The sequence below is a fragment of the Chelonia mydas genome, chromosome 4 (genome assembly GCF_015237465.2).
Source record: "Chelonia mydas isolate rCheMyd1 chromosome 4, rCheMyd1.pri.v2, whole genome shotgun sequence".
Lineage (NCBI taxonomy): Eukaryota > Metazoa > Chordata > Testudines > Cheloniidae > Chelonia > Chelonia mydas.
The window spans coordinates 66,452,986-66,469,569 of NC_057852.1; positions in this window are offsets into that span (position 1 = coordinate 66,452,986).

The window sequence follows — 16,584 nt, forward strand, 5'->3', positions numbered from 1 at the left end:
ATGTGCCTCAAGTGGCATGTGACCAGGATTCATCGCCAGATTTGGTCTGCTGGTTGGATCATTAGCTTCCCCAGCTTGGGCCGGGTACCGATGGGGAGATTTTAGTCTTCAGACTCCATATTTTTACAGAATTAGTAGAAGAAGGCACCCTCTGCTGGTGGATACAATACCTCCATCTTCAGCTATTGCCTGCTGACTAGAAACTTTATTACAAAGTCCTGCTCTGTATTGGAAATTGGGTGGTGTTTAAAGCCTGTGAAGTTAGTATTTTTATTACTCCCCATAGTGTAATTAGAAATTTGTTATTTATTAACACTCTTGTGAAATAAAAAGCAACCTAATGAATGAGAACAACATGTGTACCTTGAAAATCTGTCCTTAGAGTCTTCCCTGAGTCACCTTTGCCAAAAGCTTGGCATATTCAGCCACTTCTCTTTTTTTCTTGATTTGGGATTATTGTTTCTTCAAACCACTGACTTTGCACTTGCATTGCAGAATTCAAGGAGTCACTAAGTGACTGGTTTTACTCACAGGTACCTACTGACATCAGATGGAGTATAGGTGTTCCGCTGTTCTGGAAAATCAGGCATAAATGTTTTGGTCCCATGTAGAGCTGGCAAAATGTTACAACATGTTTCCTGAGAATATTCATTTGAATTCTTAAGTGAATACACTTCAACTCTATTTGAGCACCATAACAGAGACGGTCTTTCCCCTGTGAGGGCAGTAGGGGTCAGCAACCCCCATAGTACTGGAGGAGTTTAGTAGCACCACATGCTCATAGGAAGTGTTATTTAAGCTCATTTGCTTAAATATTTATTAAAGGAAGTTTTAAAAATTGGTTTTCTGCTGCTAATGCTCAAAGATACCGGATGAGTTACTCATCCACCTAAGGAAAAGAAACAAGTTCAGGTTACCCTTAAGTGGAATGGGGATTCGTGTTTCCAAGACCACCTTACAAAATGAATAGTTAAATCACAAAGAGTACTCATCTATCAAACAATAAATACCTGAGCAAGAAGTGGCAAAGAGTACAAGTAGCATGAGTTTCTGAATCTCTCAGTACCCAATAGCAGGACTCATACACTTTACAGAGATTGACCTGATACACTTACAGAATGCTGCATGCTATTCCAAAATGGAGCCCTTATGATGAATTATTCATTTATAAAAGTGTTTTGACAAAGAGTGTGTACACACTGAAATTTATCAGGCAGAAACTGAATGAGTGAGCACAGCTTGAAAATCCTATCACATTCTAGATGGTACCATGGGAGAGCCCGAGAATTGAACTGCAGTAAAAGACTTTCAGCAGGAGTATGTTGTTGGTTGCAGAGGGAAATAACAGAAGACATATTGGACAGACAAATAGAAAAATCATGTTTTGTCCCATATTTCCTATATCTATTGCCATACTCTCTAAATATGTTCACGCTGCAGTAAAGAACTCAATATACTATAGTACTGTTTCCCTTCATCCACCCTCTCTCAGCTGCTGAATGCTATCAGTAATGCCAGATTTCCATTATACTTAATATATTGTTTATAATACAAATTGCCTCTCTCTCTCCAGCCCCCTCTTCCCTCTCCCAGTATATATATGAAGGCATCTCATTTATGCCAAAATAGTTAATAAAAAGTGTTCACTCTTTCCCAGGGTTTCTTCCAAACATATTGCTGCTCCTTCTCACTGATTTTTAATAGTCTCTGCCTCAGTTCAGGATAAAACAAGAGCCATTAGTGGGAATATCACTCATGAATTAAACAGATACACTCACCATTGAGGTGCAAAGCTGGGCACAGCCTGAAAAGCAAATGGGGGTGGTAAATATGTAGCTTTAATAGAAATCTACAGGGGCTCAGTTAGTCTGCCAGTGTTTGATTCTCTGGCAAACAGCTCTCTGCAGCTCTTCTTGGTCATAACTTCACCATATTAATTGCACAGACCATGTTAATGCAGCATAATGGCTTAGATTGGAAATACGAAAACATTACTTGCCCTGGTTATGTTATGTATATGTGGTAGCTTGTTTTACTGTTGGTGGTATTAACTAAAATGCCATTATCCCTTCCACATACACAAAAATCCATGTTCTGTCCCATGTTCACACACAAAAATCTATGCTTTGTCTTATCACCTTTTAAGCCACCATTCCATACAGTCTTTCGGGTGTGGTGCTGCTGGGGAGTACATACAGAGCTGAGATAAAATGGGTGCCTAAAATTAGGCTCTTAGTCCATATTTAGGCACTTAAGTAAGTGGCTTGATTTTTTCAGAAGCAGTGAACGTTCAGCAAATCCCAATGTATCCAATGGCAAAAAGGGCAGTGAGAGAAAGGCTACATCAGTGGCCAGAGTTGTAATTCTTTCCAGCTCATCTCTTGGTCTGCTTGGGTGTTGGGGAGAACGTTACTTGCACACCTTTTTGTGGTGCAGCGTTGCTGGCTGCTGCATAGAATCTGAGCCCCACCCACTCCAAGGGAAGGTATTATTGGGTGCATAGTACCTGCTCTGCTCTGCTCCATGCTAGCCACATAGAGCTGTGCAAGAGGAAAATGTTCTTCATGATTCCACTCTATAGTCACATTAAGGCAAGTAAATATCTAGCCTTGTATTATCTGTAGCTGCTCTGGAGGTAGACTTGCTATTGTTGGACAATTCAGGGAAAGTATCTGCTTAATCTAAAGTGGTGGTCAAAAAAGCAAACAGTCAGATCCTCAGCTGCTGTAAATCAGCATAGCTCCACTGATTTTAGAGCTACACCAGTTTACATCAGCTGTTTATTTGACCCAAAATGTAAGGATGTATACAGAAATAGGTAGAAACACTGAAAATATGATATTATTTAAATTGATGGTGTGCCCTTACCTAAAATATTGTATTCCATTTTGATAATCCAACCTCAAAGATGATGGGCACCAAAATGATCAAAAACACAGAAAGACTTCTGTATGAAGAGAGGTTGAAAAGATTGGGACCAGTGAGTTTAGAAAGGAAATGAGTAAAAAGGGGACATGGTCAAAAAATACAAAACAATGAATGTATAGAGAAGGTAAAATGGGAATTCCTAACTAACCTTTGTCATAATGCAAGGATAAATGGATTTTCAATTCAGCTAGAAAGCAAGAAGTTTATAAATGAAAAAGAGTTGTTTCTCCTTCTTCCCCGCCCCATGCATAATTAATCTGTGGAACTCCTTGCCAAAATATCACTGATGTCAAGATCTCAGTAAGATTCAGCATATCTATATGGATGATCAATTACATTAGAAGATGTGGGTAGTGGAGGGAACTATACACAAGTTCTCATGCATCAGGACATAAGCCAACCATTAGCATTAGGAAGAAATTTCCCCTTTGGGCAGGTTATTCCTTATGTAAGCAGTGTCAGGATGAGCTCCACCCTGACATCTGGTGGTGAGGTGTGGCAAGTTGTGGAAAATAACTTCAGGGGCCGATCTCATTTGCATAGGCACACCCACCCAGCCTAGAATGAGGCCATAGCTGCCCAAATGGTCACTTTGGCTGCTGTGAGATCCCCAGTGTCTCTGTTATTGGGGCAGGAAGAATAAATTGTTATTATCCTGATTATGGGAACTGTGCTTGGAACTGTACTTGGCCTTTTGTTATGATGGAGGGACTCACCATCAACTGAGTAGCACTCGCTAGGCAAGGGTCATGGGTTCCAAAACTCTGTGACTGGAGAGAGGCTGGGGACAAGTATTAATACTTGGTGGCATGGGCCCCTTGGTGAGGGCCTTACATGCTAATTGCACTTCCTTCTCTCTCCACTGTGGAATGTCAGAGCTAATTTTGATTTCATTAGAAGTCTAGTTACAGGCTGCTGAGCTCACTTTGGGCTAATAGTGCACCAGCACTGAGGCTCCCCTACTACAAGCTGAATTCACCAAAGAGCTGAACTGACTAAGAGCTGAAATCACTGAGCGTTGTGTTAAGTAGTGGGGGAGCCTGAAGATATATTATGGAGCAGTTTGCGGGACGGCTGGAGTGCCTTGTGGACAGGCTGGTGGAGCAGTTCATAGGACGGCGGGAGCTGCTGGTGGGACGCGGAGCAGTTCGTGGGACAGCGGGAGCTGCGTGTGGGCCGCAGAGCGGAGCTGAGCGAAGCAGTTTGTGGGGCAGCCGGCGGACCAGAGCAGAGCGGAGCGAAGGCTTATGGAGCTGTGGGGCGGTCAGCTTCAGATCATGTAAGGTGCCTCTTACCTCCACCCCCATCTCCACCCAGGTTGGGAGGTAAAGCTCTGTAGATAAACTTTTGAACTCTGGGGCTGCCCTGACCAGGGACAGAGACTTTTGGGTCATTGGACTTTTGGGACTTTGTGTGATTTGGGGTTGCTGGACTCAAGAACCAGAGGAAAAAGACACGCCCCAATTTGCTTGGGGTGGATTTTTTGCTCATGGGTTGTGTTATGAATCCTGTTGGTGGTGTTTCCCGAACATAATGCCACATTGTTTCTCTCTGTTATTAAAAGGCTTTTTGCTACACTCAGACTAGGTGCTTGTGAGAGGGGAAGTATTGCCTCTTGGAGGCGCCCAGCGGGGGTGGTATATATTTGTCCCAGGTCACTGGGTGGGGGCTTGAGCCGGTTTGCATTGTGTTATTGGAATGGATCCCCTAGATTTGAACCCGGCCCTTGTTGCTGCCAACTCTGATGGGCAGAAGGGTTACATTTAATTGTCAGTTACAAGGGTTTTTCCATCTTTCTCTGAAGCTTTTGGTTCTGGCCAGTGTCACAGGCACGAATTTGGATGACACATGTCACGAGTTTTATCCAGTTGATGAAACCATTGTAGTGCGAGGGTGTGGCCTCCCTCCAAGATGGAATGGGAGGAACCATGCCCCACCCTGGTGGGTGGAGCCAGGCAAGCCACGCCCACTCCACTGGAAGCAGAGGGGCGGGACAGGAAGTTCAAAGGGCAGGCCCCACAGCTCAGTTGTGCGAGAGCTGGAAAAGGAGATAGATGCCTCTCACCCACTGCTGAGCCCTGGGCCTGAGACTGAGCTCCGCAGAGCCAAGGACTTGGAAGAGTTGCTGGGTCTGCCGACTGGCGAGGACACAGAGGAGTTACTGAGATTGCTGCTGGCCATATATGCCAGGGAGACGGAGGAATTCCAGGAGATAGAGGCACATGCCACAGGGGTAGTAGGAAGTAGCCCCTGGATACCAGACGATAGTCCAGTTCTGTTGCCAGAATTCTGGTCAGCATGTTTCGGTGGCATCCCCACTGACACAGTGGTGGAACCATCCGCCACTGTTAGGGCCCTGGGCTGGGACCCAGTGGAGTAGGGTGGGCTTGGGCCCCTGGGATGGCCACCTACCCACCTTTGGCAAAGAGCCCTACCTTTGTCCACTGTCTGCCTGAGCCAGAAGGCCAGGTGGAAGACTGCTTATTGCTCTGCACTGCCCAGAAGACCAGAGCCCTGTAGACTACTTATTGCTCTGTCCTGCAAGAGGGCCAAAGCCCTACAGACTGCTTATTGCTCTACTCTGCCAGAGGGCCAGAGCTTCTTAAACTGCCTACTGCTTGGCCCTGCCCAGAGGGCTAGAGCCCCTTTGATGGCTTCTTGCTCTGCTCTGTCCAGAGGGCCTGAGCTCCTGAGACTGCTAATTTCGCTTTGAGCCTTGCCATTATAGATACGCAGTTGCGAGGGGGTATGGCCTCCCTCCGAGACTAATGGAGAGGGACGGCCACAGACTCTTACAGCCACAAAGGAAAGAGTGAGCAAAAGCCTTTTAAATTTTAACTGCAGGGCTGCTTACATGAAACTATAATAAAAATAGTAGCAAACAGCACTGTAGCTAAGCCAGAAAGCTATTTGACATTTGCAACTATAGTACAATTAGTATAAAATTATTTCCCCTTGTGCTGCTAGGCAGATACTGTTTTATGAACAGATTTAGTTTACAGTGAATAATATAGATGCTGTCAGGAAAAAAACACAGCTGTTCTGAGTTGCAATACTCACTGGCATAGTATCCAAAAAACAATTTTAATACACTAAGTCTTAAGTAATATTTTTAGACTAAAGCCTTCCATAACAAGTGCACTACATTTCAAGGAGAATGTCATGTGTTTACAAAGGCACAATATTAACATGTCCCTTCAATTTATATAACTAGTACACTTTGTCAACGTATTGAATGATTCTAGGGAACTCTCAATTAAATTAATAAACAGGTTTAAAACAAACAAAAGGAAGTATTCCTTCACACAATGCACAGTCATCCCATGGAACTCAATACCATGGTATATTGTGACCGCCAAAAGTATAACTGATTTAAAAAAGGAATTAGATAAGTTCATGGAGGATACGTCCATCAATGGCTGTTAGCAAACATGATCAGGGACCCAACCCCACGCTTTGAGTATCCCTTAACCTCTGACTGCCAGAAGCTGGGACTGGACAATGAGGGAAGGATCACTCAAAATTACCCTGTTCATTCTCTTTGAAGCATCTGGCACTGGCCACTGTCAGAGACAGGATACTGGGCTAGATGGACCACTGGTCTGACCCAGAATGGCCATTCTTATGTAAAGAAAAGTATGACACTTATTGTCTAGGTAGGACTGAACTTAGGTTGGGGTATTGCCCTGCTAATATCAGGCATTGAAAATTCATTGGTTTTACTATGCAATAGCATAACAGATGTAGTGCTAGCTGTATTATACATTATACCATTTCTTAGAACTGCTTCTCAAGTTGGAATGTTATTTCTCTCACCAGCTACAAGTATACTTAAAATATTTAAAAAAGAAAAGAAATAGGAGTAACACTGTTATTCAAGTCTTGACGTTGGAGTCACAAGATAATTGGGGGAAGTTTTCAGAAGTGGGAGCCTAATAGAAAGCTCCTAAGTCTCTATTTAGGTACCTATGGTGACATTTTCAAACTGTTTAAAGGCTTTGGATACTTAATTCCACTGGAATTGACACTCAAATCTCTTATGTAGCTTTGAAAATCTCAGTCCTGCATAAGTAGCCTGATTTTTCAAAGGTGCTTGGTGTCCCACCAGGCTCTCCTTAAATGTTGTGTGCTCAGGACCTGTGAAAATCTGGCTGTTTATGTTGGTGCCTAAACATGGATTTAGGAGCTTAACTGTGACTTGAATTTTCAAAGGTCTGTAAGGAAGTTAGGTATTCAAATCCCATTGACTTTCAACAAGAGATGGGTGCCTTTGAAAATTCCAACCTATATCTCTCTATATTACTAGAAATTTGAGATTTCCTAAAACAATGTTCTAAGACACATTCCTTAATCAAAGACCTAGGTAGAGTGTTTGTGAAAATTCACACAATTCTTTCAGGAACAAGTGTGAATGAGAAAAGACAGCTCAATTTCCCAAAAAAAGGCTCTGTTAAAAAAAAAAAAAAAAAAAGCTCAAAAAGATCTGACTTTTCCAAAGGATTGATCATTGTTTATAAGAAAAGTAATGTTCTTCATTACATCATTTCTTGTCCATATTAAGATTTCCAGTTGTGAGTCAATAGATGTTTGTAATTGGCTCTTTCAATTCTGGCATCCCAATGACATTTTAATATGCCTTTCTACTCCTCCACAGATGAGACATCATTGCACCTGCTATAGTAAAGTTAGCCATGTTGCAGTTGTGTTAACTGGGTAACTGAATTTGATAGCAAATAGCACTGTGGTGAGGTGGTGTGGCCTGCCTCCAACCCTCTTTCTGCCCGGGTGGATGGAGTCAGGCTGGGCTCAACCCTCCCACAGGAAGTTGAGAGGTGGGACAGGAAGTACAAAAGGTGGAGCCCCTAGCTCAGTTGGAGCCAAGCCAGGGAAGGAGACAGATGTACCTCGCTGGCTGCAGCCTGCCGACCCTGCAGCCAAGCCAGGTGGCACCTAGACCTGGAGAAGACCGAGGCCGGGGAGGAGCTGGTGAGACTGCCAGCAGCTGAGTACCCTGACGAAGCAGAGTATCCAGAGACCATGGAGCCTGATCCAGGACTGTGGTTAGGAAGTAGCCCAGGGAAACCAGACTTCGGGACACCCTGCCACTGTTAGGGCCCTGGGCTGGGACGCAGTGGAGTCAGGCGGGCCTGTGTCCTGCTACCCCTGCCATCCCACAATAGACCGCTTGCTAGTTCTCTCCTGCCTGGCAGTTAGAGTTTATAGACTGCTTGCTAGTTCTTCCCTGCCTAAGGGTGAGAAACCCATAGATTGCTTTGTTGTGCTTCCTGATTACGGGCCTGAGCCTATAGAAGGCTTGTTATCCCAGCCCTGCTTGAGGGCCTAGGGCCTACTGACTGTTTGGGGTTCCACCCTGTTATGAAGGTCAGGGCAATAATGCCTACTACGCTAATTCCCCTGACACTAGACCGTGATCCCAGTGATGTAGTGAGATGGTGTGGCCTCCCTCTGACCCAAAGGGGAAGTGACGACCATGACACCACTACACTTGGTGGAGAATGTGGGCAGCGACCCCACCTCTGCGCTAAGGGGTTTAGAGTGAGTCACACCACAAAGCATCCCTGACACGATGATGGAGATGGACAAGCTCATTAAGTTGCTGGCGGAGAGACAGCAACAGCAACAGATGGCCCAGCTCCAGCAACAGCAGCAACTAGTGCAGCAGCTGGGGGCCCAACAGCAGCAGCTACTCCAGAAGTTAGGAGCCCAGCACTGCGAGCAACAGCAGCAGTGTCTTCAGCGACTTGTGGTCCTGTTGCCTCGCCCTTGCAGGGCCCGGCCCATAGGAGCGAACAACCCACCTGTTCCCACCGTACTGGTCTGCCTGGCCAAGATGGGGCCCAAAGACTACCCAGAGGCCTATCTTATGACCTTTGAGCAGGTCAGCACAGTGGCAGGGTGGCCTCCCGACCAAAGGGCCACCCTCCTTACCCTGTACCTGATAGGGGTATCTCAAATGGCCTAACAGGGGCTCCCAAATAATGAGGCCCAGGACTATGGGTGAGTGAAAGCCGCTATTCTCGATGCACTGGACATCATCCTGGATACCTTTTGGCGACAGTTCCAGGGGAGTCTATCCACCAAGCATTTGACCCTGGGTTGTGGCCTAGGAATTTAAGGATGCTTGCTGGTGGTAGCTGCAGCCTGAACGATGGACTGCGAACGAAGTAGCTGAGCAAATTGTACTTGAATTCTTCGTGCATATACTCTCGACCTGAGGGAGGACCTGGGTCCTGTGGCACTGGCCAGTGACCCTGAGCGTGGCCATAACTCTGATGGAGGACTTCCTAGCCACTGAGACTCCAGTTGGGCTGGCAGCATGTGTCCCACTCTCGGGACTGAACATCCTGAGACCTGAAAAGTGGTCCCAGGCCCAGGGCTGATTGGCAATCCAAACCCTGAAGGCAGGATGGGTGGGCGGATGACGCCCTGCGACAACCTGACCCTGCACCCCGGGGAGCGCCGGGATGTCCAGATCAGAAGGCCCAGGCGCCAATCCCTACTCCACCCTAGGATATGGGCAAAACCCCTATGTGGCCAGGATGCCATAAAGAGGGGCCCTGCTTCTCATGCAGCAAGTTCGGACACCTGCAACGGGAATGCACCGAGATGAACTGAAGCTTTGGTTGGGTCTACATAGGTGAGTCGCAGGCATGTCAACAATCTGCCACTAAACTTATGACCCCCATGTGGAAGTCGGGGGGACCCCCGTCACCACCCTCATCAACTCAGGGTGTGGACAAACGCTTGTCCGCCAGGAACTTGCCCGGACCCTGAGCGGACTCTTAGGGAGATACGGATCCAATGCATCCATTCGGACATAAAGCTGTACCCCAGGGCCCAGGTCCCCCTTACCATAAACGGGGTTACCCAGGTAATGATGGTGGGACTGGCACCCACACATGCCTACCCTGTCATCCTGGGTCATGACTGGCTGGATTTTGTTGGAGTGCTCTGGGCCCTACTGCTTGAAGTGATGCCTACACAGGAGGCCCTCAAGGGGAACCCACCCGAGAACAGTGTGATCCAGGAAAAGGGGACCAACTCCGATCACCCACCGGCCCCAGCATCTGACCACAACCACCTGGAAGTTGCAGCAACGCAACCTGGCTTTGCAGACTTTAATTGGGACCAGAGGGAAGCTCCTACCCTCCGCCATGCCTAAGAACAATTGACCCGGGTCGGTGGCCCGCTCCTTTGTGCCTAGTGACCAAGTGCTCCTTCTGCTTCCCTCTGAGGAATCAAAGCTTTTGGCTCACTGGCAGGGCCCCTACAAGGTCATTCGCCAGATGGGCCCAGTCACTTATGAGATTAGACAACTGGATCACCAGAAGAAAAAATAAATGTACCATGTAAATTTCCTAAAGCCATGGCAGGAGCGTGAGGGGCTACTGATTGCCCTGTACTCCCCTGAACTAGCACAGGGTCCTCAGGCACTGGAGACCCATAGCAATGGCCCCAGTTAGGTGATATCCTCACCGCTGAGCAACAGAAGCAGGCCTGCTGCCTGTTAAGAGCGTTCACCAAGACCTTCACTGAGATGCCCGACCAGACCACCCTTGCCCACCATGTCATCCTGACCAAACATGGTGAGATGGCCAGGGAGACTACCCGGCCCCTTCCCCGGCAAATGTGGGAGATCGTAAAGGAGGGGGTCCAGATGATGTTGGAACTCAGCATCATAGAACGTTCCCAGAGTGAGTGGTGGAGCCCCATCGTCCTTGTCCCGAAGCCCAGTGGGACCCACCAGTTTTGCATCGACTTCAGGAGGGTGAATGCCATTTTGAAGTTCGGTACGTACCTGATGCCCCACATCGATGAGCTCCTTGACTGCCTTGGAGAAGCCCGCTACATTACGACCCTGGATCTCACAAAGGGATACTGGCAGATCCCCTTGGACTCAAGCTCAAGAGAGAAAACAGTTTTTGATACCCCTTCCAGACTATGTCACTTCACCTGGATGCCGTTTGGCCTCCCCGGGGCTCCAGCGACCTTTCAGCACTTGATGGACCACATCATACAACCACACACCACATATGCCTTGGCCTAGTTGGATGATGTTGTGATCTATGGCTGCCATTGGGAAGATCACCTAAACCAGGTGGTGGCTGTCCTCCGAGCTCTGCGTGCCACCGGACTTACCACAAATCCCAAGAAATGCCAGATTGGGTGGCAAGAGACTACATACTTGTGGTACACCCTGGGCAAAGCACAGGTACGGCCCCTCATTGGAAAAGTCCAAGCACTCCAGGACTACGCAACCCCAACTACAAAGAGATAGGTGTGTCAGTTCTTGGCCAGGTATTACTGGTGGTTTATACCTCACTTCGTGTCCATTGCCACCCCACTAATGGGGCTACTAACTAAAGACAGCCTCCGCCAAGTCCGCTGGTCAGACAAGTGTGAGGAAGCCTTCTGGACCCTCAAGAAGAGTCTGTGTAGCAAGCCAGTGTTGTTCAGTCCCGACTTCAAACAAGAATTCATTGTCCAGACTGATGTTTCAGGAGTGGGACTTGGGACAGTCCTTTCTCAGGAGGTAGAAGGCAGGGAACACCCCATCGGCTATCTCAGTCGGAAGCTGTTCCCAAGAGAAAAGAACCACTCCATCACTGAGAAAGAGGCCCTCGCTGTCAAATAGGCAGTCAAAGCTCTCAGGTACCACCTTCTTGGGGCTCCTTTTTGTGCTGGTTACTGACCACGCACCCCTGAAATGGCTCAACATAACGAAGAACTCCAACGCCAGGCTAATGCATTGGTATCTTGCCCTACAGCCTTATGCCTTCACTGTCTGCCACCGGGCAGGGAAGGGCAATGCCAACGCGGACTTTCTGTCCTGTTTGGGGAAAGTGAAGACGCCAGCCCCAAGGACTGGGAATGGGACTTGAGGGGGGGAATGTAATGAGGCGGTGGTGGTGTTGTGGCTTAACAGCCGGTCAGCATGTTGTAGGAGGATCCCCACTGGCCCAGTGGCAGGACACCCAGCCACTGTTAGTGCCCTGGGCTGTGATGCAGTGGAGTTGGGCAGGCCTGCATCCCCCGACCTCTGCCACCCCACCCCTGGGGTGGCAGCCTCCCCACCGTAGAGTGCTTGCTAGCTCTCCCCTGCCTAAAGGTTAGAGCTCATAGACTGCTTTATTGTGCTGCCTGATTACTGGCCTGAGCCTGTGGACTGCTCATTAGCTCAGCCCTGCCTGAGGGCTAGAGCAGGTAAACTACTTGTTAGCCCAGCCCTGCCTGAGGGCCTAGGGCCTTTTGACTGTTTGGGGTTCCACCCTGTTACAAAGGCCAGGGCAATAACATCTACCCTGCTAATTCCCGACATTAGACCGTGATCCTGGTGATGAAGTGAGGCCTCCCTCCGATGCAGAGGGAGAGGGACGAACATGATACCACTACAAGCATGTAGAACCAAGCTGAGGCAAGTGAAACACTGTATGATGCACTTAGCATTACAAAATTACCTCAGTGTTATCTTTTTGATGATAATCAAGACTTTGGGATGATCATCATTTACACTAAGCGCTCTTCACATCCACTTTAAGGCCCCTTACACTTGCAGAGTGAGGTAGGTCAAGTCCAATTTATTCATGTCTGAATACTGGTGACATCATAGCAGAATCTTCATCAGCATTCTTGATCCATCACTAACTTCACACACTCAGCAGCTGACTTCTCAATGATCTGATGCACATTATCTATCCATCTCCTCATTGGTTGTCCCCTACTACAATGACCTGTCACGTTCCTTCCATGTTAACTTTCTTGAGTATATTTCCATCTCTCCCAGTGTGACCAAAGTACATAAGTTTGTACCTGTTGATTTCAAAGAGCAGACTCTGCGTCTTTCCATAATATTTCAAATATCAGCATTCATCTTTTCCATCAAGGAAACATGCAAGGGTCTTCACCAGCGCTTAAAGACTTCAATTTTCTTCTTCTCAGCAGCATTTGTTTCCCAGGATTCACATCCATAAGTTGCTATAAGACTGGGGAAGGTTAGGTGGAACTTACCATGATTTTTCCACACTTTAGTAAGGGAGACCATGGCTGAGTGAGCGACCCCTCATAGTCTTCAGATTTCTTTGGCACAGCCTCTTTGGTCAGAGGTGTATGATTCCAGATGATTACATTTATCTACTGCCTCTACACCTTGGCCGTTAATTGTGATGTCCACTTGCATCCTGTTGTTCTTGATCACTGGTTCTCAAACTTTTTTACTGGTGACCCCTTTCTCATAACAAGCCTCTAAGTGCGACCCCCCCCCTTATAAATTAAAAACACGTTTTTATATATTTAACACCATTATAAATGCTGGCTGCAAGGTGGGGTGGAGGCTTATAGCTCGCAACCCCCCATGTAATAACTTCATGACCCCCTGAGAAGTCCCAACCCCCGCATTTGAGAACCCCTGTTGTTGATTGTGTACATGCATTTGGTTTTTTTGCCACATTCAGGGATAGTCCATATTCCTCACTAACTGCTTTTATAGACTAACCTTTGTTGCATTGCATTGGTGGTTGCAGCAAAGAGTATCATATGACTGAGGTCAGTAAAGAGGCATCCATCAGTGGAAATCCCAGCTCCTTCCACTTAGACAGGCCCTGGAAGGTTTTTACATTGTGTGTACCTGTTGAAAAGATTTGGAGATAGAATGCACTCTTGTCTCACACCCTGCCCAGTGGAAAAACCACTTGCTGTTGCCCGCTGTCCACATTGTGGGCTTTTAACAGTACAGACTCTCAATGAGATACTGTAGAATCCCAATATCTGTCAATACCATCCAGCAATGACTATGTTGCATGGTATTAAATGCTTTGGAGTAGTCAGTGAAACACAATCAATGGGTGACTATACTACCTACAGTTTTAAGGATATGACAGATAGTTGTGATTTGGTCATCAGTGCCTTGTCCCACTCTGAAACCAGCTTGTTGTAGTTCTGCTTCTATTATTTGCTTCATGCAATTCCTGAATTATGAAGAGCAGTACTTTACTCATGTGCAATATCATGAAGATGATACAATAGTTGCTGCACTCTGTTATAGCCCCTTTTCTTGGTAAGGGGGAAAAGATTACTTTGGCCAGTCATCGAACCAATCTCTAGATCTCCATACATGGATGCACATTTTCTACAAGAGATCAATACCATGGTCACCAGAGTGGGGGTAAAGGGGTCTTAAGTGTATATCAGACTCAGAGACTGCTGTAGGCAAACCAGATAGTTGAGTGGAAGCGCTGCCACAGCGGATGGGCTACAGCAGCATGAACTGCAGAGTCTTCAACTGTGTAGACCCTGCTACTGTGAGCGAACAAGGTAGCTCATACATCTTGATGCAGTCTTGTTTGAAAGTTAAAGTGCACTAGGTTTCCAAACAGAACCACCTCAAGGCATAGTCGTTGCCTTTTTAGCTGAAGCCTGCAGGGTCCACATGGGGCAGTTTGAGTGATTTGCAATTCACATCACCATAGACCACCCTCTGTGGCAACACTTCTCTCAGAAATCTGCCAACGCAAAGGAGCTGCCTAGTTAGCCAATAACTGTAGCAGCCCCTGGGTTAGAATGTGGGGGAGGCGAGCCAGAGCCCCCTCTCCCTGTCCCACCCTCCTCACCCCTGGCTCAAACCCAAGTATTGATCTGAGAAAGGCAGGCAGCTCTCTGAAACTGTAAATTAACATCCAGTTGGGAAGGCAGGCAGGCTCTGGCTTGCTCTAGCTCAGGGGCAGGCAAACTTTTTGGCCTGAGGGCCACATCAGGTTTCCAAAATTGTATGGAGGGCCAGTTAGGGGAGACTGTGCCTCCCCAAACAGCCAGGTGTGGCCTGGCCCCCGACCCCTATCCAACCCCACCCCCTGCTTCCTGCCCCCTAGGCCCCCACCCATAACTCCTACCCCATCCAACCCCCCCTGTTCCCTGTCCCTTGATGGGGCCCCCCCCCCAAGGACTCCTGCCCCATCCACCACTCCCTGTCCCCTGACGGCCCCCGAACCCCCCGCCCCTGACTGCCCCCTGCCGCCCCATCCAACCCCTCCTCTCATTCCTGACTACCCTCCCAGGACCCCTATCCCATCCAACCCCCCGCTGTCCCATCCAACCCCTCCTCTCATTCCTGACTGCCCTCCTGGGACCCCTGCCCCCATTCAACCCCCCTGTTCCCCACCCTCTGACCGCCCCGCCCCGCCCCCTATCCACCCCCCCGCTCCCTGACCACCACCCTGAACTCCCCTGCCCTTTATCCAACCCCCGCTCCCTGTTCCCTTACCGCGCTGCCTGGAGCACAGGTGGCTGGCGGCACTACAGCCGAGCCGCCTGGCTGAAGCCAGCCACGCCACCATGCAGCTCAGAGCACGGGTCAGGCCAGGCTCTGCAGCTGCGCTGCCCCAGGAGCTCACAGCCCCACTGCCCAGAGCATGGCGCTGGCAGCACATTGAGCTGAGGCTGTGGCGGAGGGGGAACAGCAGGGGAGGGGCTGGGGCGACCCTGCCGGGCCGGGAGCTCAGGGGCTGGGCAGGAGGGTCCCATGGGCCAGATGTGGCCTGAGGGCCGTAGTTTGCCCACCTCTGCTCTACTGAATGGGGGGGGCGGGAGGGGAGAAGGCTGGGACTGGACCTTTATATGGTGGGCTCAGATAACAAAGCAAGCCCTAGACCTAGGGTAACCCGCAGTGGAAAAGGGGAGGGAGTCTTGTGGCAATCTGGCTTAGGTCCCCAAAGGGACCTCTGAGGATGGGTCATTACACAAAGTAAAACTATTTCCCCATGCTTATTCCCGCCCTCCTCCTTCCCCCCCCCGCACTGTTCCTCACACCTTCTTGTCAACTGTTGGAAATGGGCCATCCTGATTATCACTACAAAAGGTTTTTTTTCTCCTGCTGATAATAGCTCACCTTAATTGATCACTCTCGTTATAGTGTGTATGGCAACACCCATTTTTTCATGTTCTCTGTGTATATATATAAATATATGTATAAATGCTGGCTGCAAAGTGGGGTTTGGGGTGGAGGCTTACAGCTTGCAACCCCCCATGTAATAACTTCCTACTGTATTTTCCACTGCATGCATCCGATGAAGTGGGTTTTAGCCCACGAAAGCTTATGCTCAAATAAATTTGTTAGTCACTAAGGTGCCACAAGTACTCCTCGTTCTTTTTGCTGATACAGACTAACACGGCTACCACTCTGAAATTTGAAGGATATAGAGTCACTGCTTAACCCTGCTCAGCTCAATTTAGGCTCAAAGTGTCAAGCTCCAAATTTCACCAGGCAGGAGGAACGTTGGGTCCGAGGGGATGTGGGGCAGGACTCCCACCAGCAACTGCAGCCTGCAAGAGACTTCAGGGGACACCTATTTCTCAGAAGAGATTCACTGCATGAAGGAGTATGTGTGAGAAAGGGGGTGTATGAGTCTGTGTGCCATTGTGTACAAGGGTGCATGAGGGAGAGATAGCTGTCTTTATGAGAAGGGGTGCATAGAGGGAGTGTGTCAGAACTTGCAAGTATGTGCACATGGAGAAGGGTTGTGTACATTTGAGAGGCATGTATAAGTGTGTGCATGTGTGAGGTGTATGAATGTATGTGGGTGTCATGCGTGTGTATACTTCTTGGGGGTATAGGGATTGTGTATGTGTTTAAAAGTGGGCCTC